The following is a 27,601-nucleotide window of genomic DNA, read 5'->3' on the forward strand; positions in this document are numbered from 1 at the left end:
CAACACACCTAATTTGGAAGAAAGGTGATCTTAATTTTAAGAGTTCCATTTATGCACCGGGAACCATAGAGCCTGTATCTTATAGACTTACAGCTTATGGCTCTATGTCCTGAGCAACCACAACCTTCCCTTCTGCTCCTCAGAAACGTAAAGTTCTCCCCCTTGCCTGGGACAGTGACATGTTCTGGGACACCAAGCAATGAATTCCTCAGCAGGGTGCTACTCTTCACTCTGTGAAGTCAAAAGACACAACGTTTGGTGTTTTTTCTTCTGTCAGAATTCCATATAATTCCATATAATTCCTCCATTTTTTTCCTAGGCAAAATTTACTAATAGATTATAAAAACATGCTTTGATATTTTTAATTACTCACCTCTTTTTCTAAAATATTATTCCTTCAAAAACACACATCTTTATGTAGTGATCATAACCGAGTCACTACGTAATTGTTGCAATCAGTTACTAAGTAGGTCTGTCTCCCATCCAATCACATAATCCCAAATTGGAGGAAGTTACGTGGTCATTTTGTCAAAAGACACCCCAGTACAGAATTCCCCCCACCAGCAAATGGAGGAGAAACTAATTTATCTTTTTGCTGTTGTTTTAATAAATACAACATAAGGGGCGCCTGGGTGGCTCAGTTGCTTGAGCGTTGAACTCTTGATTTAGGCTCAGGTCATGATCTCAGGGTTGTGAGAAGGAGCCCTGCATCAGGCTCTGCACTGGGCATGGAGCCTGCTTAAGATTCTTTCTCTTCCTTTCTGCCCCACCTTGCACGGGTGCACACTCTCTCTCTAAAAAAATAAATGAATAAAATAAAATAAATCATATCTTAATAAAGCTAAATTTAAAAAATACAACATAAGACACATTAGCGAGAGTTTGAAAAAGATGAGGGAGGGGCATGAGGGGAGCCGCTTCTAATCTTTCCACCTCTGTGCAACTATTACAAAAAAAAAGAATTTCCCTTTTTGTGTAAAGCTCTTACTGACTGTATTCACATTCAACAATATTTCACATAAACATTTTCCTTAGCATGTTGAATGTTATTTCCCACATCCAGCACAATGTTTCTAGCTTCTGTGTCTTTGCACGTTTTTCTGCCTGGGATGTCTTTCCCTAGTGAAGTCAGGCTCAGCCTTTGTCTTAGCTCAGGTGTGAGTTCCTGGGGGTCCTTGCTGCGCAGTGTGCTCCACAGACCAGTGGCATCTGCATCACCTGGGAGCATCCTATAAATGCTGAAGCTATGCTTCCATCCCAGACATTCCCAATCAGAGTCCGTACTGTAGTAAGGTTCTCAGGTGTTATGGATTAACATTTGAGAAAGGTTGTTCTGGAAAGCCTTTCTGAACCACCTAACCATGACCCCCCCCCCCCCCCCCCCCCCCCGCCTCCCACAGGCCCGCCCACCCAGCCAGGATAGGTCGGGTGACTCATTGCGGTCTGCTTTTAATTCCCCACACATGGGCCTCCCCAGCACATAAATTGGTTGGAGATGGGGATGGACTTGTTTTGCTCTTCACATCCCCAGGTTCGAGTGCGGCGCTTGGCACGTAAGCTTCAATATTTGGAGTTGTTTTATCACTTTCTGACACCGTGGCTTTGTAGATGAAAAAATACAGGTGAAAATTTCTTTCCTGCTGGGAAAGTGGGGAGTCAGGTAGGACTTTCTGGGTCACTGGTCCGCAGTTTGAGAGTCCCCTATAATTGCAGTCTTTACTGTAGAAAACATACTGGGAGTTGGGGGGAAAGAAATGCTTCTCTGCAAATAATTTCTGAAAGTCCACTATTGGAACTTGACCATTTTTGCTTAAGGTATTTAATATCTGTTACCAGAATCTCTGGGAGAACCTGCACTTTACACTCAACCTCTCCGGTGAGCAGCTAGCAGATTTTGGTAAGCATTTTATAAGACCTAGAGATAATGATTCTCTGACCCGAGAAGATAGGGCCTTCTAGTAGGTGTGAAGGAAGTTAAATGGTGGAATGCTGCGAAACAACTTCTAATCCTGACAGATGTTACAATAGGTTTTATCTTGAATCCTATCGTAGATTTCTTTTCCATTAAAAAAAGAAAATGTGTTCTCTATAAAAATCTCAGGATAGGACATTTCCCGCCCCACCCCACCCCCCATCCTGCCTTTCATCCAGTCCTCCTTTCAAAGCGAACCACTGATACCCTGGGTTGGGTTTGTTTGTTTGTTTGTTTCTCCCCAGATACTGGTTTTAACTGTAGACAAAGTGCAGGTCCTTCTACAATGAGGTTTCTGAACTCCTACTAAAATTAAACAGCTAAACCATGGGGAGCTTTCTTTGTGTTCAGCAACCGCTTTGTCCTTTCATTGTGGAAGGAACGTTTTGTGAACTTGAGGATGGACAATCTGATAGGGGGAGGCTCAGCCCAGGAGGCTACTGTTTTGAATTAGCAGAAGACTGATTAGGGCTTGGGAATCAAGTTGTATGCAGAAACAAGACATGTCTGTCCTGCAGGGCTATTGTTTTATGTGAAAAGAACAAGAGGCTCCTGGTACTGCTTACCAATGGCTCTCAATCAGCCTCCTAGAGCACAGAGTATAACTACATTCAAGAATGTGTGGCTTCTTTTCCCCTTTGGGAGCCTGTTGCTGTGCCGATCCCTCACCATGGACACCAGCTTGAGTTGAATTGTGAATCTGAGTTGGGTTTCTCTTGCGGAAGAGTGTATTAAGTTGTTTTCCTCTCCTAAGCAGCTTATGTGAGTGTCAGTGATGATGCTATTCACAGTAATTTGCCCAGACAGGGACCTTGGGTGGGGCTTTTAGGAGTCCTTTGACATCTTCAGAGTGTACCTTGTTGAGCAATCTGATGCAGGTGAGCCATGCAGGATGGGAAGAACAATTGTGTTCTATACACTGTGACCTCAAGCCTAAGTCCATTTGAGTCATATTTTCCCACAGGGTTTGTGGCCCATCCCAAAGGAACGAGATTTTTTTAACACCCTATTCTTGTGAAGTTTAGTGTTGTAAACCTTGCTCTTGGAATCTGAAAGCCATGGGCATTTCTTGGTTTTTCACGTTTGGGGGAGTTTGTTTTTAAATGTTAAGTAGTTAATAACTTTTAATTTCGTGTGCCTTTGGGAGACTTTTATACTTTGATCTCCCTATCTGAAAAAACTCTGCAAATTGTCTAGTAACGATCATGAATAGAGGCTCTAGAGATTAAAAAACGAAGAGGAAATTAAAATTCCATTTGCAAAGATTTAAAGTATTAGAGAAATGCTAGTCAAACCAAGAGGAAGCAGCAACATCTACCAAAACATTCAAAAGGAAAAAAAAGCATGATTTAGAAGTTAAGACAAAGAATGCTTGTCTTTACCCCCTTAAACAATGATCTTCTTTTAAAATCTTTGCAAGTTAGGCACGACACCATTCCCGCTATTCTTATTAATAAGCCAACTTAAATCGATTGTAGGAGGACCTGGGTCTTGTCCCAGCTCTGCTTAAAGTGCAGTCCAAAACTGCTCAGTCCACCTGTGACTGCTAGCCGCCTCAACCGGGAGGGTATCTTACCTTTTACCTAAGATTTCCCCACGAGAAATCTCAGCACTCCAAAAGGCAGTTGTTAATCCGTCTTTCTTAGAATAAAATCTAATAGGAAACGTATTGGGAACTGGGCTTTTTCTTGAGAGAATCCATAAGGTTTTCAACACACAAGGAAAACACATCATTTTGATAGTACGTTAGCACATTGAATTATTTGAATTGCAGTAGGCGGAAGTAGCGGTAAGATTCAAACTTGCGTTTCACATAGGAAGAATGCAACTGTAGCTCAAAGTATGCAAGTAGTGTGAGTTTTGGCAGAGCAAGCCCATTTTAAAGAGCATCCACTCGGATACGCTGCTGAGTTCACTTTTCCCCACGTATGTAGTTGTTAGCGTTCCATCCTCTCCCTATCCATCGGCCTGGGCTGTAGAGAGATCCCATATCTTACCCTGTTAGAGAGAAGGGAAGATGTGGAAAAAGCGGGCCTACTGACCCAGTCCAGCAGTGCCTTGTATTGAGCTGCCCCCAAATACAGGCAGAAACAAGAGCCCTGCATTTTCCTGGCACTCAGGCACATGGTGCTCCTGGGAAGGCTAGGGGATGCATTAGCGCTCCCCATGGGGAGCAAAAAAGGAAGCACCTTGTGGGATGGGGAGGAACAAGAAGGCACAAAAACTCGCTTCTCTAGGGAAGACCCAGAAGATTTGAAAGAAATAAAAATCTTAAAACCCAGGGCGCCTGGGCGGCTCAGTCATTAAGCGTCTGCCTTTGTCTCAGGTCATGATCCTGGGATCGAGCCCCACATCGGGCTCCCTGCTCCGCGGGGAGCCTGCGTCTCCCTCAGCCACTCCCCCTGCTTGTGTTCTCTCTCTCGCTGTGTCTCTCCCTGTCAAATAAATAAAACCTTTTTAAAAAAGAATCTTAAAACCCTGCATTATGTACAATGTCTATAAAGCATGAAATCCCTGCAACAATCTGAGCTCACTAGCATTCAACCTTAAAGCTAACAGGAAAGGTTCTATTTTCATCAAAAGATAATTTTATCCTTTTCTTCTCTGCCCCCCCCCCCATCCCTTCCACTGCCAACCTTTAGACATGGTGGTCAAGCCATGGGGTTTGCTGAGGTCACAGACTACAGAAGAGGCAACAAATAGGCTTCACAAGGGCCAGTGAGGGTCATGCTCAAGGCCAGGTCCACAAGATCCCTTCAGACGGGCATTCTCTCCCATTCTTTCTAAGCCATTGGTTTTCCCTAGGGTTGATTCTACTTTGACGTTTCCTCATCCCATAACTAATACTCCGATCCAATTGACAAGGAAAATGTGTTCCAATAGTGATGATGAACATAAAGTATTTTCCATTTACACAGAAATCTGCAATAGCTAAAGAATACACACAGCAGCAACACTCTAACTGTACTTGACAGAAAACTAAGAACTGGAGCCCAGAGTTTAAATGGTATACCCACGGTCACATAAGGGGGAAAACCTCAGCCCCAGGGAATTTTACTCCAGGTGCAATGCTCTTTACTGCAGACAGGTTTACAAATGATAGTTGGATTCCCCCACGCAGCCCTCAAAGGTCCCTTTAACTCCTAAAGCCATTAAATTGTAACAGCCTCCTATTTCCCATGGAAAGATGTATGGGGTTTCAAAAAATTGGTTGATTAAATCCATTTTGGGTACACATCCCACCACAGATGAGGACTCTTAATATTCTGGCATTGATGGTCCCTTGGTTTCCCCCAGTTTGAAAATGCAAGTGCACCTCAAGAGGTCCTCAGGACTTGTCTGGGAGTGATGTTAGAAAGCACTGGCAATCTCAAAAGCCTAACCTGCTACTTGTAGGCAGAATGATAGTTCAGGTGTACTAGGGTTTACTGAAATATTTAGCTTTTGCAAACTTCTTTTTAAAAAAATTTTTGTCAGCACAAGCAGGGGGAGCTGCAGGCTCCCTGCTGAGCAGGGAGCCTGATGCGGGACTTGATCCCAGGACCCTGGGATTATGACCTGAGCCAAAGGCAGACACTTGACTGAGCCACCTGGGTGCCCCGCTTTTGCAAATTTCTTAAGTTTTTTTGCTCCTTTTTTGCTTTAGAGAGACTACTTGGTAGTTCATCTGAGCATCCTCCTGTCTCTCAAACACCCTGGATGTATGTGTGGTAAACTCAGCTGAGTCTGTTCTCTATGCAAGGGGAAGGTAAGTGGCTTCATTGAGGGTGCCAGAGTAACAAGACCCAGAACGAGCCATTTAGGGCAGCAGAGAAGAAATAACATGTTTGTGATGAACACTCCCTAACGCATTTGCGCAGGTGGGTTAATTAAGTACCTAACATCTTGGAAAGCAGAGAACTTTCCCTAAGGACCTGAAACTCTGGATGAGTACATGATCACTGACGGGCTAGGGATGTGGGGGAGAGAGGAGAAGCAAGGGAAAATGTGCTCCAAGAATGGACTTTAGCTCCTTAATTTTGCTTTGGTCCGTCCCTGGTAGCAGGGTGTGAGCTATAAAAGAATTTATTTCATTTGGGATCATCTGAGTGGCCGGCCCTTCTAAGTGCAGGACCAAGTACCACATAGCAGACTGTGGGAAGAGCAGATCGTGTGCCTTGCAACTCGGTGTGGTCCCCAGAGCAGCAGCATGTAGAAGTTTCTAGAAAGGCAGAATCTCAGACCCCACCCTGGCTTATTGAATAATAATATGAATTTTAAGATTCTCTGCTGACTCAAAATCTGAAAAGCACTGCCATGAAGGAACCTGAGAGAGAAAATACTTATTTTCCTCTAATTTTCAGAATGAGGAGAAAACAAATGGCGTTCAAATCCTACATATCTTCCAAAGGAACAACAGTCCTAAGTTTTTCCCTTTTGTTCTTCACTTCCCTGTCCATGTGTTTGCCTTCACGGCCTCATGGTATAGTTATTAGTGCGTCTCTGAGCTCCTCGCTGGTGCACTGCATATTGCTCACACTTTAGACACCCAGCACTTAGGGCATCTAGGATATACTAGATGCATAACATGGTGTTCATGAGCTCCAGCTCTGAAGTCCAAATTCCCAGCCCTGCCACAAGCCTCTGTTCATGTATCTGTAAGATAAGAAATCTCCTCCGTCAGAGCGTTACTGTGGGAAGTAAATGAGCTGATACAGGTAACATACTTAAGACAGCACCTGACACATACTAGCTGCACCAAAGTGGTAACTTGTTCTTAGGTGCTCAACCAATGCTGAACAAATGAATGGTTAGGAACTTCATATAAAAAACACTTTATGAAGATCGAAATTTGGTGTTCTGTTGCTTCAAAAATACGAAATTTTAATATGCAAAGAAAGCCTGACATAAGGGAAGAAAAAGGGAAAATGAGTCAAAATGAACTTTTAGGAAAAGCATGTGGACTCAGAAGACCACAGTTTGGATCCCAGCTCTGTCCTTTATCAGCTATGTGATCTACAGTGAACAAGCTCCCATGATTACTCTCTATTTCCTGGGGTTATGCAAAAAAAGGATTTGTAACTGACCAAGTAGGAGGGTAAGGCCCACCTTGCTCATTATTGTATTCCTACATCTCAGCCCAGAGATACTCTGTGATGTGTTGTTCAATTGATTGGAGCATGCACTCTCAATGGGGACAAAACTTAGAAATTGTATTGGTTTGTGGCCCTCTAAATCTCAACCCTAACAGACAAAATCTATCCCTTAGTATTTAAATTTTTTTTTTGAAGATTTTATTCATTTGAGAGAAAACATGCGAGCGAGCACAAGAGCGCCAGTGGGGTGGGGAGGGAGGCAGAGGGAGAAGCAGACTACCTGCTGAGCAGGGAGCCTGATGTGGAACTCCATCCCAGGACCCTGGGATCATGACACAAGCTGAAGGCAGACACTTAACCAACTGAGCCACCCAGGCATCCCATTATTATTTAATTTCTTTGCAGTGGGGAGTGAGCTGACCAGGAGGCAATGTCTAAAAGGGCTCCTTGGGAGGCAGAGAATGAGAGGGATCATCTGGGAAAAAATTAGATGTCTCTAACTCCATCTGTATCAGATGAGAGCTCCTAAGGAAGAGAAAGGAGCAAAAGGCAGCTAGCCAAAAGGCAAACACAGTAAACCCGTGGAGAAAGAATTAAGATTGGGTGAGATGATCTATGTGAAACAATTTTACAAAATGAAGTGCTATACTCCACCTTGGAGCTGCCTGCAGAGGAGGCCGCCATCTCCTATTCAGCATCATGGCTGCCCTCAGGTCTCTGGTGAAGCCCAACATCATTAAAAAGAGGACCAAGAATTTCATCTGGCACCAGTCAGACCTATATGTAAAAATTGAGCACAACTGGGGGGAATCTCAGAGGTACTGATAATAGGGTACCAAGAAGATCCAATGACATCCAACATTGTTGGATGGAGCAACAGGACAAAGCACATCCTGCCCAGGGGCTTCCGGGAGTTTCTAGTCCACAACACGAAGGAGCTTGGAGTGCTGCTGATCTGCAACAAATCTTACTGTGCAGAGATTGCTTACAGTGTCTCCCCAAAAACCACAAAGCCAGTGTGGAAAGATCAGCCCAGCTGGTCATCAGTCGCCAATCCCAATGCCAGGCTGTGCAGTGAAGAAAATGAATAGATGGTGTATGTGCATGTCATGTTTGTTAATAACCCATAAAACTACAAAGAAAAAAGCTATAGACCTGTATAATTATGGAAAGAGAAGGGTGTTTTGTTTTGTTTTAAGATTTTACTTATTTGAGGGAGAGTGCGAGTAAACATGAGCGGGGCCGGGGGGGGGGGGGGTGGCGCGCAGAAGGAGAGGGAGAAGCAGGCTCCCTGCTCAGCGGGAGGACCCTGGGATCATGACCTGAGCCAAAAGTAGACACTTAACCGACTGAGCCACCCAGGCGCCCTGGAAAGAGAAGGTTTTACGGAACATTTCAAGTTGTGTGTGGGGGGGGTGGTGCCTGGGTGGCTCAGTCAGTTAAGCGGCTGTGTTTGGTTCAGATCATGATCTCTGGGTTCTGGGATCGAGCCCCACATCGGGCTCCCTGCTCTCAGGTAGTCTGCTTCTCCCTCTGCCTGCCGCTCCCCGTGTTTGTGCTCTCTCTGTCAAATAAATAAAATCTTCTAAAAAAAGAAAAACAGGTATTTTGTCTGGATCTATTTCCCATAATAGATTGGGGTTTTGTTCCCACCTCCCACTCAAGTTTTATCCATGACAATATAATTGATGCTTCTGCTCTGAAGCAGCACTAGATTATTTCCCAGGTGAGTGGAATTCAGCATAAATTTCCCCATCAAATAATTACTGATCCAGCCCCCAAACATTTTGTAAGTGGGACTCTTCTGTAAGACCCCACAGCAGGCCCCCCAAAAATAATGTGGGTGGTTATCACATGAGCATTTTTAGGATGCACACTAGCCCCAACAGAAAACTCAGGGGTAGAAGCTATGTAGATAATCCTGAATATCTCAATAAATTCCATCCCCTTAACACTTTTAACGGGCTACTGAAAATGTGAGTCTGAAAACCTTCCCACACAACACTACATTTGGACAGTGGTTATCCATCTTTTGAGGGAGGTCTTAGCAACCCTGGTTACCCAGCGTCCTAAGAATCCTCCTGCCACAGCCAAAGTCTTATTGAAATCTCCCATTACCCTTTCAACAATTCTACTCTATTCTTGTGTTTCTTCTTTGGACGGTCAAAGGAATAAGACGATAAAGATAGGCCACATGTAAAGCAAGGATTTCGTTTCCACTATAACCTGAATGCTAAATTTGGACACTGGGCTCTTAAAGGGAATCTGATCCCATTTACTGGGCTACTTTCCTGCTTCATGAACATTCTGCTACATTTCATTATCAGTCGTACTTGTGAGGAAAGCCATTCTTCTATTCCAACTATTTTCAGGGATCTCTGATTAAAAACCGATATAAGGATAAGTAATCATTAAAAACATTCACAGACAATGCACATGGTATTTCTCATATAGTTTGTCTCATGTCTGTCTTTTTAATCTTACTTTTGTGCCTTTCTCACGGCAGATATTCTATTCTAGAATAGAAAGGGCAATCTCAAATTATTTTAATCCTGGTTCGCATGGGAAGTAACAGATGGATAAAGGAGGATTCTAAGAGGGGGATGAGGCTCAGTTTGTATGAAAATAACTGAATTTCTGTTTTATTATAGCTATGACTTTAGACAGTTTGGGGGGATTATACTTTATTTTTACAGAAGCCTAAATCACACGACCAAAAGTTTATAACATCATTACCATTCTTAATGTATGCCATCAAAATCCCTTTATCAGCTGGCTATAATTTTTCAAAGCCCTTAAATATACAGTATGGGTCATTTTGTAGTCTGGCTTGCTTAAGGAGTGGAATGCATTGTACCATACTCAGTGCCCAAGATTCAGTGTAATTTGACCTCTTTTACTTGCCAGATAATCTCATTTGGTTTTGGTTTCCCTGGTGTGTGCTCAGCTCTCTGCTTCCCGGCAGTGGTTCCTCTAGTCCCCTGGGGCAGTTGAACCGGGCAGGCTGTTGGCCTCCCTCTGTTGCCCTGGGGAGGGCTCTGAGCCCAACCCACCCAACCGAGGCCACTAATTGAGGTGGTGCTCGCTGGAGGGGGGCTCTCCAGAAGACTACTATAGAGTAGGATCAGCCTGAGGATTAATAGCCTGTGACCTTATGTTCATACTGATAAGCAGCTTTCTTCCTAGAAAGCTGTGGCATTCCCATACTAAAGAATGTCTTCTGTAACTGGAGTGATTGAGTATCTGAAAGCACCCACAGGGAGTTTGGAATTCAGGATACAGCTCATTTTGAAGGTCCAAAGAGCGCTCGGTGATCTCCTGAGGGGAAAACCTCAGTTCACATCCCAGCAGGGTTCCCTTCTTCGAAAAGCCGGGAGCAACTGGAGAAACAGGGGTTCTGCTCTCTGTGAGGAGGACCCTTTCACCTTGCATTAGTCAGAAATGTTGCTGGCTAAATACACAGCACTGAAGAAAGAGCCAGATCTTTTTTCAGTGGTGGGCATGAATGGAAAATCTCTACAACCCTTTCTTCATTCTGATATCTCTTATGCACCTATGGCTTTACGGCCAGACATGGAAGCAGCCTCTTTAGGAGGGGGACTCTCAAGTTAGGACAGATGTTTTATGCTCCACACGTGGGAGGCCAGATTCCGAGTTTGTCCAAAGAAAGAGGATTTGAAATGTCTAGAGGACGAGGGGGAAATGGACTTTTGTAGTAACAGAGAATGTGCTTTGTTAAAGAGTGTGGCCATGTCATGACTCTTTGGCTAACAAAGATACTTGGTCTTCTCAGTTAAAGCCTGCAAACCAGAGAAAGGGGCTGGCTTTCTGAGGAGCTGCCCAGTGCTCAAAACAGGAAGAGTAAAAGTCAACATGGTTTTTCCTAATGTGAAAGAAGACTCTGCACGCTCCTCTTTGTGTGGGGGTGGGGACAGTCATGCTCTTCCTTAGTGTGACCCAGCTCAGAATACAGAACACCTCCCTTGTCATCCACAAGAGCAACGCGGGATGAAATGCTAGTCCTGGACCAATAAGGGTGAAAATTTGGGGAAATTCTTGCATAGCATCAACTCGAAGGTACCAGGGATCCCTATCAAACTGCTACTTAGAAATTACTTCTAGTTTTCGGTGTATTTGTATCTATTTTGACTTTTAGTAAAAGTTTAGAAAGGTTGATGTGGAAGAAAGGTGATAGCAGAGAATTCTCAGATCGGCAAGACTGGGTGAAATAGTTTTTCTTGGATCTGTCCAAATTTGTTGGGCAAATTCCCAACCCCATCTTGCCCACTGTCTCGGGGCTTTTGTTGCTCTCTGGAAAAGTAAGAAAAGATTCTTGCTCAATTGTAATTGCTGTCCAATCTTTTTAAATTAAACTATGTTTTTAGATCATTGTACGTGAACATGTAGTTGTAAGAAACCATATGGAGCTTTCTCATATGCCCTTGAGTCCCTTCCCCTCCCCCCTATGGTAGTATCTTACGAATTTGTCACAACCAGGATATTGACATGGATACATGTTCAAGCCTAGTGTTGCCCTTTTACGATCACCCCCTCCTCCCACCACTCCTCCCTTGCTCCCCGCTACTCCTGCAACCATTAATCTGTGCTCCATTTCTACAGTTTTCTCATTTCAAGACTGTTAGATAAATGTAATCATGTGGTATATGATCTTTTGGGACTGGCTTTTGTCACTCAGGATAATTCTCTGGAGGTTGATCCAGGTTGTTGTGTGTTTCGGGAGTTCTTTTTTATTGCTAAGGAGCATTCCATGGTAAAAGGATATGCCACAGTTGGCTTAACCATTAACCTATTGAAGGACATCTGGGTTGTCTCTGATTTTTGGCTACTGTTAAAAAAAAACTGCTATAAACATAATTTCCATTTGTCTGGAAAAATGCCAAGATGTACAATTGGTGGGTTGTATGGTAGTTGCATGTTAAAAAAAAAAAAAAAGTTTGCCAGAGTAGCAGAACCATCTTACATCCTCACAAGTAATGTGAGTGCTCTAGTTCCTCATGGGTGTTTCATGTTGTCTCTTTTTTAGCCATTCTGCTAAGTGTATAGTGATATCTCATTATGGTCTTTAATTTTCACCTACATAATGGCTAATGATGTTAAATATAATTTCATGTGCTAATTGACTATTTACATATCCTCTTCAGCTAAATGTCTATTCATGTCTTTTGCCCATTTTCCAATTCATTTTTTTTTACTGTTGAGTTTTCAGAGCTCTTTATATATTCTAGAAACTAGTCCTCTGTCAAATATGTGGTTTGCAAATATTTTCTCCTAATTTGTTCCTCATATTTGCATCTACTTCACAGGGACAAAAGTTCTTAATTTTGATAAAGTCTAATTTACTTATTCCTTTTATGGATTGTTCTTGGTGTCAAGGCTAGGAACTCTTTGCCAGGCCCCAGGTCTCGAAGATTTTCTGTGTTTTTCACAGCTTTATATTTTATATTTATACCATGTTCCACTTTTTATTTAAAGAGTTATTTATTTGAGAGAGAGACCACAAAGGGAGGGGAGAGAGAGCATGGGGGGGGGGAGCATAGGGGGGTGAGGAGGAGGGAGCCGGGGCGGGGGGAAGAGGAGTAGGGAGCCCGAGAGGGAATCTCAAGCAGACTCTGAGCTGAGCATGGAGCCAGAGGTAGGCTCAGTCTCACCACCCTGAGGATCATGACCTGAGCCAGAAACCAGGAGTTGGCCACTTAACTGACGGTGCTACCCAGGCGTCCCCCATGCTCCATTTTTAATTTTCATATAAAGAGACTTGCAGAGAAGAACTGCTTTGCCACTGTCCAACATCATAGACAAAACTACCTTACCTTCTGCGCCCCCCACCCCCACTCCCCACTGGTAGGGAGCCCATGCTTCTGCCCTTGCAAGGCTGTGCCTTATCAAGCACTTAGATGCCAGGAGCAGAGCAAAGACTTCCCGGGGGGATTCAAATCTATAGCGAAGACCTGGCTTTTACAGTGGGATGGTGTGGATGAAAGATGGAGTAGACACTAGAGTCCATCCGACTCCTAGAAACTGTCACTTTCTCGATGCACGACGTGGGCCACTTGCTCCACTACTCTGAGCCTCAGTTTCTTCATTTGTATTTATTAAGATTTAGGAGATTAAATTAGATACAATATGTGAAATTACTGGGTTTTCAGTAAATGGTCCCATTCTTCAAACTGATCCATTACAGCTGTTGAAAAATAAGCAATGGGCCATTGTCAGACAACAGAAAAAGGCCAATTATATATATATAGCCAATCCTGAGTTCTAAGGGTGAATTATCTAGTTGATAGGTAAACTAGGAACCTGTACTCTTCCTAGCTTGGTGGCCAATACTTTCCCCAGTAACAAAGCTACTGAGTACTACTTCCATAAAGACGGCAAATGAAAATTGTACTGTAATTCAGTTAATTGCTAGAAGACTGAAGGACTTAGGAAAATGACATGGGTAGGAAAAGACTTTTTTATCTGATTTTTTTTTTATCAACTATCATTAAGTTATGGAAAGATGTGAAATACCTATGAAATTAACTTCTCTAAATTATGTGAAGAAATTCTATCAGAAGAAAACATTGTTAGCTTACCGAGTTCGGTCCTTAAGACCATCTGTACTAAATTTCCTGATTTTTTTTTTTTTTAAACAAGCCAACTTTACAAATGACATTTGAGCTCTCTTACTGAACAGTAAAACATTGAAAAATCAGCTCCTACCTTTACTTTTATTCTCTCCATACCTACCATTTTGCTGTTCCCATTTTTTTTTTACTACCCCTTATAAAGATATAAAATGCCTCCCTCCTTTCTTTAAAAAAAAAAAAAAAAAAAATTCACCCAGCAACATCTCCAGACATAGTTCTGGAGATCACCTTGCATTGTGTCTGCCACAAATATTTTTATGCAATTGACTTTAAAAACAAAAAACAAAAACAAGCACCAAAGGCATTTGTGTTTTCTGTTCTAGGACCATTTTAGAAGAATAATGGGCAGGGTGAGGACCTAGGTAGAAGGCAGCAGTCATTTCTAATTTGTTTCTTGGGGTGGCAGGAAGACCAGTTAAGGCTCATGCACACAGGCATCTTGGGTCTTTTTTAGCAGCATCTGCTTGAGCCATAAGCAGCCTCCCCAGGAACCATCCACTTCCCGCCCTAACACTGGACCCTCAAAACCTGGAGCTCAGATACGTTTCTTAGCCTTGAGAATTGGATCTGTCCTTCATCAGTGTACTTGTCTTATCACTTAGAGCACGTTTTGAAGAGCAAGAGCCAATTCACATAAAGTGAATTATCATTTGTTGGTGTGTGGAGTTTGAAGTTTGATCCCGGCATTGTTTAGAATGCCTATTCTCTTAAAACTTGATTTAACTGAAAAAAAAAAAAAAAAAAAAAATTCTTCTGACTGGAAGAATAAGCCTGTGTTGATACCAGATATAAAACCTGCAAATAAACCTAAGTTTAAGGAAATTGGTACTTTAATGTTGGCCTTTGACATCCCACTTAGAGGGACTGCTTCCTAGGGTTATCTGCTAATACATGAATTCTCCTCACATCAGACTATCAGGGAGAAAGATAAGAAGAAAAAAAATTATTTGCATAAAACTGCCATTATACTAAATATTCAGAAACCATAACCAACCTCAAAATTGATCTAAAATATAGACCGAGAGCCCAATGGCTTGGCTAACTTAATCTCCCTCCTATGGTAAAACCAGCTGAACTTTGATACAGTGTGTGCTTCCATTGCTAACTACACCTAAAGCACTCCATTATAACCCTTTGCTCCTACGTTTTCATCCTATTAAGTGTTCTTTTTCTTTTTTTCACTGTCCCAGTATCCCACTCCTCAGCGGTACGGTTCATCTCGTCAGCCAGGGAGAGAGCCTGGATGCTCGAGGTAAGGCTTAAATCTAAAATGGTATAGAATTCCTTGTCTACAGATTAAATTGACGTATTAATGCTGCTGTGACATTTTATTTTCAAAATTCCATTCTACAACTAAAACAAGTATTCTGGTCAACATGCTCCATTAAAACATTATTTTTCAAGCTATTTCATTTCCCATAGGTATGAAGGGCTAATTGCTATCAGCAATTCCTCTAAAAATCGTCAAGCCAATTGAAGTTTAATTTTGGAGATATTATTAGTGATAAGTGGAAGGAGAGAATATTAAGATGTAGCCAAGTAACCTCAGGACATCTCATGGTATTTGTGAACAAGTGATTTTTTTATTTCATTTATTTATAATAAATCAAGGCAACTGCTCAGACTTTACAAGAGGTTGGAGCATATTTGGGAAGGAGACAAAGACTCAGCAGCCCTCTCCCCGCCCCTTCACCCCCCCCCCCCCCCCGTTTGGGGTTTGTGTTTGAAAACACAATCCTTTGACCTTCACTTATTTCCCACTGGTATTCTGAGTCTCTCTCTCTCTCTAATGCCTTCAAGGTTCTTTCACCTCCAGTAGCTCCCTAGAACAAAGGAACAATTAACTGAAATTCCACCAGATGGCAATATTTGGAAAGCCATCCACCGAGGTTTCAAAGCTGAGAGCTACTATTGTTCAGAGAAGTCTCAATGTAAAATGTCCTAGACTTCACCAAAGGTATTCTAAACATCTTTAGTTTTACTTCTTTCCCCACAACATCAAAAGTTTTTACAAAAAAAAAAAAAAAAATGTTAGGGAGTATATCTGGTATTTTCTTTTGTCTTTCATTCTGGAATGATAAAATTAGAAACGTCATTCTTCATTCTTCACGGTGTCCATATTAAAAGCTCAAATCAATGGGTAATATACTATATTTGGTTTGGATTTCTTGGTGATAAATACAATGATTAATGGTCATTTTTAAATTGAGAGAGCTAAAATTCTAAAAAAAAGCATTTTAAGGAGTTGTCTTAATATTAAGCCAAGTGAAATTTGCAGGTATAAAATACTTGTACTGATTTGGAATAAGTTATTTAAATGGGATGAGTAAACTTCTCTCCTTTTGCTCTAATGAAAGGGGAGAGCCTGACCCCTGAGTGGTGTCCAAACAGCTGGACTTCTCAAGGACCAGAGCTGGGACAGAGGGATGCAGAAAGGCATCTAAGGGCAATTAAAATAGAAAGCACCAAGGAGAGTCACCCAAGCTTGCTTCATACACCTAAAAGCTGACCTTGAGCGCCCTTTGCAACCTGCTCTTGTGCTACTAGCCCTTCTGGTGGGGGACCCACATGTCTGGGACGGTCCTGGTTTACTTCCACGGTCTTGGAATATAGTTTCATTAGTACTCCCTTTCACCCTCAAAAGTATCTCCATTTGGATGATAAATTCTAGGGTTGCCTACCTTCTAGGCTGGTACGTTAGAAGAAAAAGTAATAGAAAAAGGTGGCCCAGTACCTAAATAGGGTGTCTGTTTATAAACCTCCTTATATCTAGGACTGCAGGACAAATGCTCCCTTTTCTGTAAAGAGCCATGTCATAAATATTTTCCGCTTTGTGGGCCACACAGTGTCTGTCACAACTATTCATCTCACTGTAGTGTGACAGTCGCCGTAAACAATACATAAATGCATGGGCTTGGCTGTGTTCCCAATGAAGCTTTATTTACAGAAACTGGCAGTAGGTAGCATTTGCCTGGCGGGCCATAGTTTACAGACCCTCATGAGCTAATTCTCCACCACTTCCTATCCCCTTACCAAGAGACAGCCATTCCTTAAATCCTCTCCTTCGTCTCCCTATGCCTTCTAGGTTGCAGCCTTCTTACTTAATAACAGTTTCTGAGACGGTTGATAGTTGCTTGAGTGACTGATCTCAGTTGTGTGCTTCCTGAGCATCCTTGACTGAGTCTAGCTGCTTGCTTCGTATCCAAATTGGTTTCTGCACTCTGCACACTATGCCTCTACCTTATAGCTCATGACCTAGAACAGCCTGCCTTTTGAGAGATCGCTTGAATCCTAAAGTTAAATCCTAAAGCAATAGCTATTTAGTAGACAATTTAATTTTAGGCATTGGTCCTCACTAAATAACTGTCTATGGAAAATACAGCCACATGAAGGAAAGATGAACGTTGACAGTAGCAAATTTTTGTTATAAAAATGGTACATTTAAAGGAAAGTTTGGAAAGGAAAAAAATGACGCAAAATACCATCCCAAAATAACTGTTTTTTTTTTTTTTTTTTTTTTTGTATATTTGCTTTTCTCACAAGTATTCCCATTTTCCTATACTGGATGTGAACTTTGTGTTTTACTTAGCATTAGTCACAAACCTCTTTCAGGAATCTTCAGAATTATTGTTAGAGTAGAATAGTATTATGTTATATCAGTGTGTCATAGTATCCTCCAGTTTTGTTGTTGGTTTGGTTCAGTCTAATTTGTATTTTTTTTTTTTTGTCTATTTCCTTAGTACAAAATCCCAGAAGTGGATTATTCAACGATATGACCATTCTTATAACTTTTAATTTAGTTTACCAATTTCTTCCCACATGGTTTGTAGCCTTTCACAAACATTTGCAATTTGAGAGGACTAGCCTCACCACAACTTAATCAGAAATAGCATTTAATTCAATAATATTTACTGAGTGTCTCCTGTATGTAAAGAACCGTGCTAATTGCTCTGGGGGGGTGTGTGTGTATATATAAAGGGTAGGTTTTTCACACAAACCTGAGTGAGTACCTGCTCTGAACTATGTATTGTAGGGTTTCCATGCTGAGCCAGAAGATAGCTTCTGAGTTCGACCTTACTGGGGAGCTGAGATAGGTATATATAATATCTATAACTGTATACAAAATGAGATACACCATAGGAGAGATACAGAAAAATATATTGGGAGTCTGAGGGGGTTGGGGGGCAACAGTTAGAGATGGCATCTGAGCTGAACCTTGGAGGTGAGTTGGATTGGAACATGAAGGTGGTGAGATTTGCCGTTCATTCCATAAACATGTATTGACAGCTAACTCTTGTACCGGGTGCTATGCTAAAAGCTAGGGTTTTAAAGGCAAACAAGACAGAGCTCTTAAAGCTTAGCACCTAGGGGCACCTGGGTGGCTCAGTCAGTTAAGTGTCTGCCTTCGGCCCAGGTCATGATTCCAGGGTCCTGGGATCGAGCCCCACATTGGGCTCCCTGCTGAGCGGGGAGCCTGCTTCTCCCTCTGCCTCTACCTGCCACTCCCCCTGCTTGTACTCTCTCTCTCTCTCTCTCTCTCTCTCTCTCTCTCTCTCTCTCTCTCTCTCATAAAAAATAAAAAATCTTAAAAAAAAAAAAGTTTAGCATCTAATGGAATTTACTGCTTTAAAAACAAAAAAAGTCTGCTAAGTTAGGATAGCTTGTCTAGCAGAGGACACATGGGGGTAGGAATGAAGCCAGGGTCATCTTTTGTAGATGGAGCTTTTTCATGGCTCTTCACAGTCTTGCTCTTTGGTTGTCCTGTCAGAATCTGTGGGAGATCTGTTTCTGTAAGTTTGAAGGTTATTCTATTTGGCTGACCAACATTCCAATTAAAATTGGCCTATATTTACAGCTCCCCCTCCCCTGCCCCAAATGGTATATTCATTGAGCAGGTACAGAGCCAGGCCTGGAATCAGTAAGACTTACATCCTAGCCCTGACCCCCTGATGACTAAAGCAAATCACCAAGAATTCTAGAGTTTCATTTGTATGTTGTTTTTCAAATCGCTGGAAGGAACCTCAATCTAATACAACTGACCCATTGTAAAGATGAACGTTGTTGGGTGAGGAGAGTTGCGTGACTAGCCAACCGCCAGCTGTTCGGTAAACAAGCCATGGCACCAGACCCTGGCCTCGGACTCCCTTCCTGCTTGGTCTGTGCTCAGTGCTGTAATTTGCCCTGTAATAAGAACTAAAAAGAGAATTTAACCTACACATTTTTGTGTGTGTGCATGTAGAAGTAACATGTATTTTTACCCAGCTCACACCACCACAAACTTCAAATTTTAATTTTAAATTTAAAAAGTTCAATAGTAATGAATAGATTAGTAGTAGAAAGAGAGGGGAAATGGCAAACAAATTCCTACATCTGCCATTTTCCTCCTTTGGGATCTGGGCAAATAACTTGGCCACGCTAAGTTTTTACGTGTTGAGTTTGTTGTAAGAATAACTGGAGGTAACATAAGTGTTGGCTACATCATGGGCACTCAGCAAGTGTTTTTCTTTCTCCTACTCTCCTAGAGCTACAGGTTCTTTACAAGGTTCCTTTCGTTAAGGAGGTTACCCTATAAAACTCCTAGGAATTAAATGATGGAATGAGAATACATTTATAAAAGTATCTGGTATAGAACCTAATATTCTCATTTCTGAATTTCACTTAACAATGCTTAAGTAGCATGTTAGAGGTTTTTGTTCATGGGTCTTTATCCTTCAGGAGCTTATTTCATATGGTCTATGGATGTGTTGGTAAGACTTAGGAATTTTCTGCTATTTACTCAAAAATATGTCAAATACAGAGATGACTCAATGAAGAAAATATAGCTAAATATTAATAATTTAAAAATCTTCCTGGTGAGTATGAGTGTATGTTATGCTATTTTACAGGTTTTTTTTCTACTTATCTGGATGTTTGAAATGCCTTAGGCCAACTTTTAAAAACCCCGTATTAAATATTAGGGCTCGACCATGGCCCCATCACTGTGCAAGGGGCAGATGGTACCTTTTGGGCAAGAAAGTCGGGGTGTCCACCCTGATGGAGCTAGGGCCCACTGTAGCGAACACTCATGGGATGGGTAGTCCTGGCTAAGCACCATGGTGGGAGAGGTACAGGATGCCACGGGAGGCCCTAGCAGTGAGAGCAAAGCCACCACGGGTGCAGGGAGGGCAGACGAGGCTTCCAAGAGGCAGGGATCTCTCCTCTAAGACCTGATGGAAAAGGAGGAGCCAGCAGATGTTGAGAAGGGGACTGGAGAAAAGGGAGGGCTGTTGAGGCGGAAAGAGCAGCAGCTTCTTCAAAGATCTGGAAAGGAAATAAGAGAAGCATCTAGCATATTGGCCAAATTGGAAGTGACTCAGTAACGAGCTGCAGCATCCAGGGAGGCGTGAAAGACAGGACTGGAGAGACAGAGGAGGAAGGGCCTTGGCAGGCCAGTGAAGGCCTTTGGGTCGTAGTCTGAAAGTGCTGGTTGGAGTGCTGTAAGTGGAGATGTGAAACCTCCAGTTTCATGGTTTAAAATGGTTCTCCTGGCAGCTGTGTGGACAGTGGTGGGGAGGGGATGAGAAGAGAAGAGAAAGGAAAGATGCTGAGCGTCTGTCCGAGGTGGTGATAGCTGGGGTAGGGAGGTGGGTGGACTTGAACACCAGTTGGAAGGTGAGACAGACAGGACTGGGTAAGGGAAAGGTCAGGGGTTAACTCACTGGCCATGTGCATGGAGTGCTGGCTCTGTGGTAGGCACCACTGTAGTGCTGAGAAGAAAAATAAGGTAAGCTCTAGGGAATACAGAGTGAGGCGTTGCTGTTCTGTGTAGAGGAGATGAATGAAGAGGGGTCTTGGCATGAGCACAGACGGACCCTCAGGGACCCCCATCTGGGACGCCACAGTGAGAAATAATCACCTGGCACCATGGAATTGAGTGGGCTCCCTGGAGGTTGAGTGGCAGTGTTGTGGTTGCCAGAGGAGGATGCCGCATGCCTGGTGTGTGTGGGGGGGTGATGGTATTGCTTGCTGAGGTAGGAAACCCAGGGTAACAGAACATTGCAAGAACATGGTGAGAACCCAAAGCGTCATATTGAATGTCTTGAGTTCAGGGTGCCTGTGATCTCTAAAAGGATGGATGTGGGGATTTGGGATCTGAACCCCAAAAGAGAAAATAAACCACAAATACAACCTTGGGAGTCACTAGCATGTAAGCAATTAGCCGCGAGTATAGGTAAAGAGTAGAACCTTAAAGATCACCAATATTTAAGAGGTGGATTAAAGAAAAGAATACACCCATTTTCACAGCAGCAATATTGACAATAGCCAGAAGCAACCCAAGTACCCATCAACAGATGAAGGGATAAGCAAAACATGGTATATACCTACAATGTTAGGTATATACCATATATGAAATACTCTTGTGCCTTAACAAAAATCCAGGTACATGCTACAGCATGGATGAAACTTGAAGACCTCATGTTAAAGGAAATGTCAGTCACAGAAAGCAGTACTGTATGGTTCCGCTTATGAGGTACCTAGAATAAAATTCATGAAAGGAGAAAGTAGGATGGTGGTTTGCAGGGGCTGGGGAGAGGGAGATCTGGTGAGTTCTCAGTGGATATAGAGTTTTAGTTTCGTAAGATGAAAACCATTCTGGAGATGGGTGCTGATGCTGTTTGTACAGCAACGTCAATGTTAATACCACTGAGCTGTATGTTTAAATGGTGAAAATGGTAAAGTGTATGTTCTGTGTGTTTATACAATGAGAGAGACTCATGATTAGCCAAATACACAGGAGAAAGACCACTTGCGTATGCTGTCACGGAAGCCTAAGGCAAAAGCGTTTCAAGAATGAGCAAAGGGTTGATAAGTCCAAATGCTCAGCAAAGGTTAAGTAAGATGATGACTAAAAAGTGCCTGTTGATTTTCAGCAATGAAGAGGTAGTTGGTGATCTTGGTGAAGCTAATTTCAATGGCCTGGTCAAACTAGAATCCAAACTGGAGGCCAGGGCAATTGGAGAGGGTAGGTTTAGTTAAGCCTTAAGATATTTGACCATAGAGAAGAGGAGAGAAAGAGGAACCTGTGGGGAAGAAGGACTTGCACAGTTCAATGACGCTGGGAAGGAGTCAAGCGAAGGGGCATGAAAGGTCTGCTAGAAAGTGACAGAGCAAGGCTTCAAAAAGGCAGGAGGCAACTGACCAGGATCCACTTCCTTGTGGCAGCAAGCAAGGAGGAGTAAGATGGCTACCTTGTAGGCAAATGTATGGGTTTGGGGGCAGGAAACTTAAATTCTTGTCTAATGGCTTCAGTACCCTCTGAAGTCAGAGGCAAGACCATCTGCTGAGGGAGGGGAAGGTGGAAGGGTCAGAGATCTAAAGAAACAAAGGGTATTAAGATGTCTGATGTATGAAGAATGACCGAGTGCTGACTAGGGAAGCAGAGGGATGATCTGGAAGCACTGACACCCACTTGGGTTGGGGCCGGGCAGAGGCTGGATTTATAGTTGTGCTGATCTTCTAGGTAGGGCCCCTTGTCCCCCGGCATGGCTCAGCAAGGAGTCCAAATGAGGCACATGCACCTGAGCAGATGAAAACTTCCTAAAGAGCTCCTTTTTGGGAGAAACCTGAAAATTGATCACGAGGACAATACATTTAAAATGGGCTAATGCTTTGTTGGAAAGGTTGTAGGTGCCAAATGAGTGGCTGCAAATGTTTGGTTTAGGACTTGTTTGCGATTACTGTGAGGATGGTAACTCGTGAGGGCCCCCTGTCGACAAAGTAGATTATTAGGGACCAGCCTTAATGAACGATTGATGGTTGAATTCAAAGGGAAACTGAGCAGTTTGAGTAGTTTGGTGTCTTCTCTCCTTCCATTCACAAACTTGGATTGCCAACTACTCTTTTGCATAGAAATAAAACTGCTAGTTGCTTAACAAACCTTTAATGTTGTATATCTCAATAGGAGATTTCTGCTTTTTTTTTTTTTTTTTAAATCCTAGTATAGTTAACCATACAGTGTTAGATTAGTTTCGGGTGTACAATATAGTGATTCAGCAATTCTCTTTGCAACAATATGGATGGATCTAGAGAGATTTCAGCCTTTTTGCATAGGGTACCAGGATTTGGTTAAGTAATACTCATTTTGCCAGCAAAATGTCACTAAGTTTTCTCTGAGGTTGACCTACCTTATCACTTTACAAGTGGGCTGTGGTATGTGGAAAAGAATGCTATTGATGTCCCCTAGGCCGGTGCCCGGAATGCTTGTGTATATTGAGGCCCCTAATCAAGTGTTTCTTCTACCCCCGTCACCATCGGAGTTTGTTTTTCCAGTCTGAGAGATGAAAAATAATGAATGTGATGGGCATCAACCCTAGGATACTTCTTATTCCCACTGATACCCTCAGAACTTTAGAGCAGATTTCTAAATGTCCTGCAATAATAATGTTCTGTATCTATGCCACCTAATTTGATAGCCATTAGCCATGTACCCCTTGAGTGTTTGAAATGGGACTATGAGCGGTTCCTATGCATTTTAAGTCTTTAATCTTAATGTGAGCAGCCACATGGGGCCAGTGGCTACTGTATTGGGCAGCCAGCTCCAGAAGCCAGATTAGATAGAACTGAAATTTTAAATACAGCTTACAAATAGAGCCAACCCAGGAAACTCCTCTGGTCTTTGATGTCCAAACAAGTCTGGCCTGGCCTCATTCTGCCATCAAGTTGGTTACAGCCTAGGGATTCTGGTCTGTGTGAGGGTGAATATAGGGGAGGGAGTAAGATCTGAAAGCCGCCTACAGCCAAGGTGGATTCACTCTCAGTTTACCTAAACAGTCTCTAACACCTGAATACCAGAGTCCTGTCGACAGAGAAGAAAAAGATAGGGAGAGAACAAACTTTCCTTCATGACTACAGTGCATAAGTACTCTAAGAGCAACTTCACATAGGATGTCTTACGCGAAATTGGTTTGTCTTTATTACGTCCTATGTGAAACTTGTTTATGCTTGTTATAAATGCGTTTGAGAGCTCACAAACTTGTTCAGGGCCCCTAGTTAGTAAGTAGTAGAGGCAAGATTAGTACCCAAGCAGGTGTGAATCCATAGCTATTTCCACAAGTACTACTCACAGCTAGATACCAGTGTTGGGAACTACCAGAGAAGCAGAAAACCTTCAGGGTAGGATTGGAGGCGAAATAGAGGTTATAGGAGGCAAATGACAGATTCTCTGTGTATCTGTTTAATTCTGATTATCTCAGAAGTTGTGCCTGTATTCCTCCTCTGCCTGCTTGCCTGCCCTCCTCACCCTCCCACCGTTTCAGTTATGTTGATCATAGGTTACCCGTTCGTGGAAATACAGTTCCTAGTGCCATGGAAGATGTGCAATCGATCATTTGAATTAAAATGACTCAAGAAACAGAGCTATACATACCATCATCTTAGTTACCATCTAGGCAAAAGTCAAACTACTTGGTAATTATGTATACTTCTGATGTGTCTCATGAGAAGTATAGTAGATGAATCTAACGTCTCCCAGACTTCCAGTGCTGCCTGCCTTTCTTCTCAAATGTCTTAACCTCTGATGTTCTACTTCTGTAGTATTTCCAAATTTTCCATTATTTAAAATAATGGTAGAAATCATGAAAAGCAAATCGCCTATAAATCTACCCTAGCAATTTATTTTTCTTTTCCTTCTCATTCATATAATTTCACATAGTTGGAACAATACCTTGTGCATACGTCAGTGTACTGCTTTTTCATTTCATTTTGTGTCACAAGTTTTCCATGCTGCCACACATATTCATGATTATAGTGTTAAGGTCTCTAAAACACTATAAAATTGACATCCTCTTATTATTCCAACCTGCTATTGTTTGACTTACGGAGTCTGTTTCAAAGCGAAGTTTGGTAGGTTTTAAACTTACAGATCTTAACTGGTTAAATACCCCTGACTGGAAGTCTCCTACCTGTGTGTTCCCACATTCCCTGAGAATAATTATTATACTATAGAATTCCAGAGTGGGTATTACCTTGGATTTTAAGTTTTTTCACATGTAATTTTTCCAAAACATGATATTCTAAAGAAAAGTAGATAATACATTCTATTTTTTTAAGATTTTATTTATTTATTTGAGAGAGAGAGAATGAGAGAGAGAAAGCACATGAGAGAGGGGAGGGTCAGAGGGAGAAGCTGACTCCGCGCTGAGGAGGGAGCCCGATGTGGGACTCGATCCCGGGACTCCAGGATCATGACCTGAGCCGAAGGCAGTCGCTTAACCAACTGAGCCACCCAGGCGCCCATACATTCTATTTTAATTATCATTCCCATCTCAGACATTAGGCACCTAATTTATGCTGCTTGAATTCTGCATAATTTATAAAAGCGCTTTGACATGAGGCTGCTCAGCGGCTTGTACTGTGGATGACAGATTTTCAGCCTTGCTTACCTCAGATATCATTCTGCTTAAGATGCGTGCACTGACGTGTTTGCCTCTGTTCTAAAGTTAGTCCTGTTTCAGTCTTCAAAAAGCAATTCAAATGCATCACAGATTATCAGGTTAACATCAAACTACGTTAGGGAACATGAAACATGAACAGTAAAGGTCAAGATAAGTCTCGATGCCTCCCTAGAGAACTAAATTCTAGGTCATGAGGATTTTTTATTTTCCAATACTTTATACTCTTGCTTTGCAATATGGTGTTAGTCCTTTACTGGACCACTATATTTCAAAATGCTGATGTGTTCTGTTACGATTTTTCAAGGCAATGACTAGGCTACATAATATCTACTTGGTAGAGTTTCTCTCATGGGATTCTTGTGCTTCCAACTTTATTTTTGCTCTTGGGGAGTGATACATTTCAGACTTGTGTGAGGTAATGCCACTCACACAACATTGCTTTGGCTTACAAGCTGGACTGAACCATAAGCACCCTTTTCCAGTGCCCGGCTTAGAGAAAAACTTAGCAAAAAATAAGAATTGAGTGCTTGGAATGTTGTGTAAGGATGTTATTGCCTCTAACCAGGAAAACCATTCTTTTAGAAAGGTGTCTTGAAATAAGAATATCTTATCACTCTTGCCTCCTGCTCAAAACAAAATTTAAGAAATTGCCTAACTCAGGCACACCATTAAATTTGTTTCTTTTGTTTGTTTCTTTAAAATTATTTAAATTCCAGTTAACACAGTGTAATATTAGTTTCTGGTGTACACCCAGTGCTCATCACAACAAGTACCCTCCTTAATCCCCCTCACCTATTTTGCCCATCCTCCAACCCCTCCCCCCTTCTGGTAACCTTCAGTTCTCTATAGTTAAGAGTCTGTTTCTTGGTTTGCCTCGTCCCCCCCCCCATAATCATTTGTTTTGTTCTTTAAATTCCACATATGAGTGAAACCATATGGTATTTGACTTATTTTGTTCCATATAATACTTTCTAGCTCCATCCATGTCATTGCAAACGGCAAGATTTCATTTTTATGGCTGAATAATATTCCATTGTGTATATATCACATCATCTTTATCCATCAGTCAGTGGACATTGGGCTCTTTCCATAATTTGGCTATTGTAGATAATGCTGCTATAAACATCGAGGTGCATGTATCCCTTCAGTATTTTTGTATTCTTTGGGTAAGTACCTAGTGGTGCAATTGCTGGATCATAGGGTAATTTAATTTTTAACTTTTTGAGGAACTTCCATCCTGTTTTCCAAAGTAGCTACACCAGCTTGCATTCCCACCAGCAGTGAAAGAAGGTTCCCCTTTCTCCACATTCTTGCCAACATCTGTTCTTCGTGTTGTTGATTTCAGCCATTCTGACAGGTGTGAGGTGATACCTCATTGTAGTTTTGATTTGCATTTCCCTGATGATCAGTGATGTTGAGCATCTTTTCATGTGTCTGTTAGCCATCTGTATGCCCTCTTTGGTAAAATGTCTATTCGTGTCTTCTGCCCAAAGCTGCATCTCATCAAAACTTCAATATTTTATTGTATGGGAAGACATCGAAACATGAAGCATTTGCTTTTCAATGTAATTCCATTTAAGTAAAGTTATTTTGGATTTCAGGGTAAAAATGGTAAAGAATTCTGGTCGAAAAAAGTGACATTACTGACACAAAGAACAATTCACTTGGATGGAACTCAATAAATGGTTTTAAGTATTACAAAATTTTGGTTGTCCTGGGATTGTCATAAAAGCTTCAGAAGAGGTGGACTTTGAGCTGAGCCTACTTTTGTAAAATATGGATTAAGGAGGAGGAAAAAGGCCATCCCAGTTACCAGTCACAAGGTATAAGGAACACCATAAACCATTTCAAGGAGGGTAGGAGGGGATGACAGATTCTTTAACGTGATTACTGGAGGATTAAGGGAGAAAGATAAACTAGGATCAAATAGTTCTGAGTCCCAAATACCAGGTAAGTTGTCTAAGCTTTGTATTTAAACTTTGGATTTTAGAGAGTGGGAAATACTGTACACAATGCAAATAATCTAGAAACATTGAATTCTTTTTTAAAGATTTTGTTTGTCAGAGAGAGCATGAGAGAGAGAGGGGCAGGGAGGCAGGGAAAGTGGCAGGCAGAGGGAGAAGCAGGCTCCCAGTTGAGCAGGGAGCCCAATGCGGGACTCAATCCCAGGACCCTGGGATCTCGACCCAAGCCAAGGTAGATGCTTAACCTACTGAGCCACCCAGGTGTTCCTAGAAACATTGAATTCTAAGATGGTAGTCTAAAAACCTAGTTTTGCTTCCCTTCTCTCCAGATCATCAATTGAAATAATTTAAAAAGAAAAAAATTATGGCAATTCTGGAAACAGTAAGGATCAGAAATTGACAAACTTCTAGAACCTGGAAAGGAGATAGGATTATATTGCTAACTAAAAAAAAAATTTAAGACAAAAATATGGAAAAAGAACAGTTGAAATAATTCAAAGAATTATTG

The 27,601-nt window shown here is 42.0% G+C and overlaps 1 protein-coding gene across 4 annotated transcripts in view; it reads left to right on the forward strand.

The window, feature by feature from the left end:
* MAPRE2 (microtubule associated protein RP/EB family member 2) overlaps positions 1-27,601 on the forward strand; it is a 159,939-nt gene that overhangs the window by 10,898 nt on the left and 121,440 nt on the right. For 3 of the 4 annotated variants that reach the window (XM_027576016.2, XM_027576015.2, XM_027576018.2), the window contains one exon: positions 14,888-14,949. The gene's annotated coding sequence lies outside the window, so the exon portion shown is untranslated. Of the gene's footprint in view, positions 1-5,681; positions 5,721-14,887; positions 14,950-27,601 lie in introns of those variants that run through there. The other variant, XM_027576017.2, reaches the window with a different exon arrangement.

Source organism: Zalophus californianus, chromosome 14, assembly GCF_009762305.2.
Source record: "Zalophus californianus isolate mZalCal1 chromosome 14, mZalCal1.pri.v2, whole genome shotgun sequence".
NCBI classification, from domain to species: domain Eukaryota; kingdom Metazoa; phylum Chordata; class Mammalia; order Carnivora; family Otariidae; genus Zalophus; species Zalophus californianus.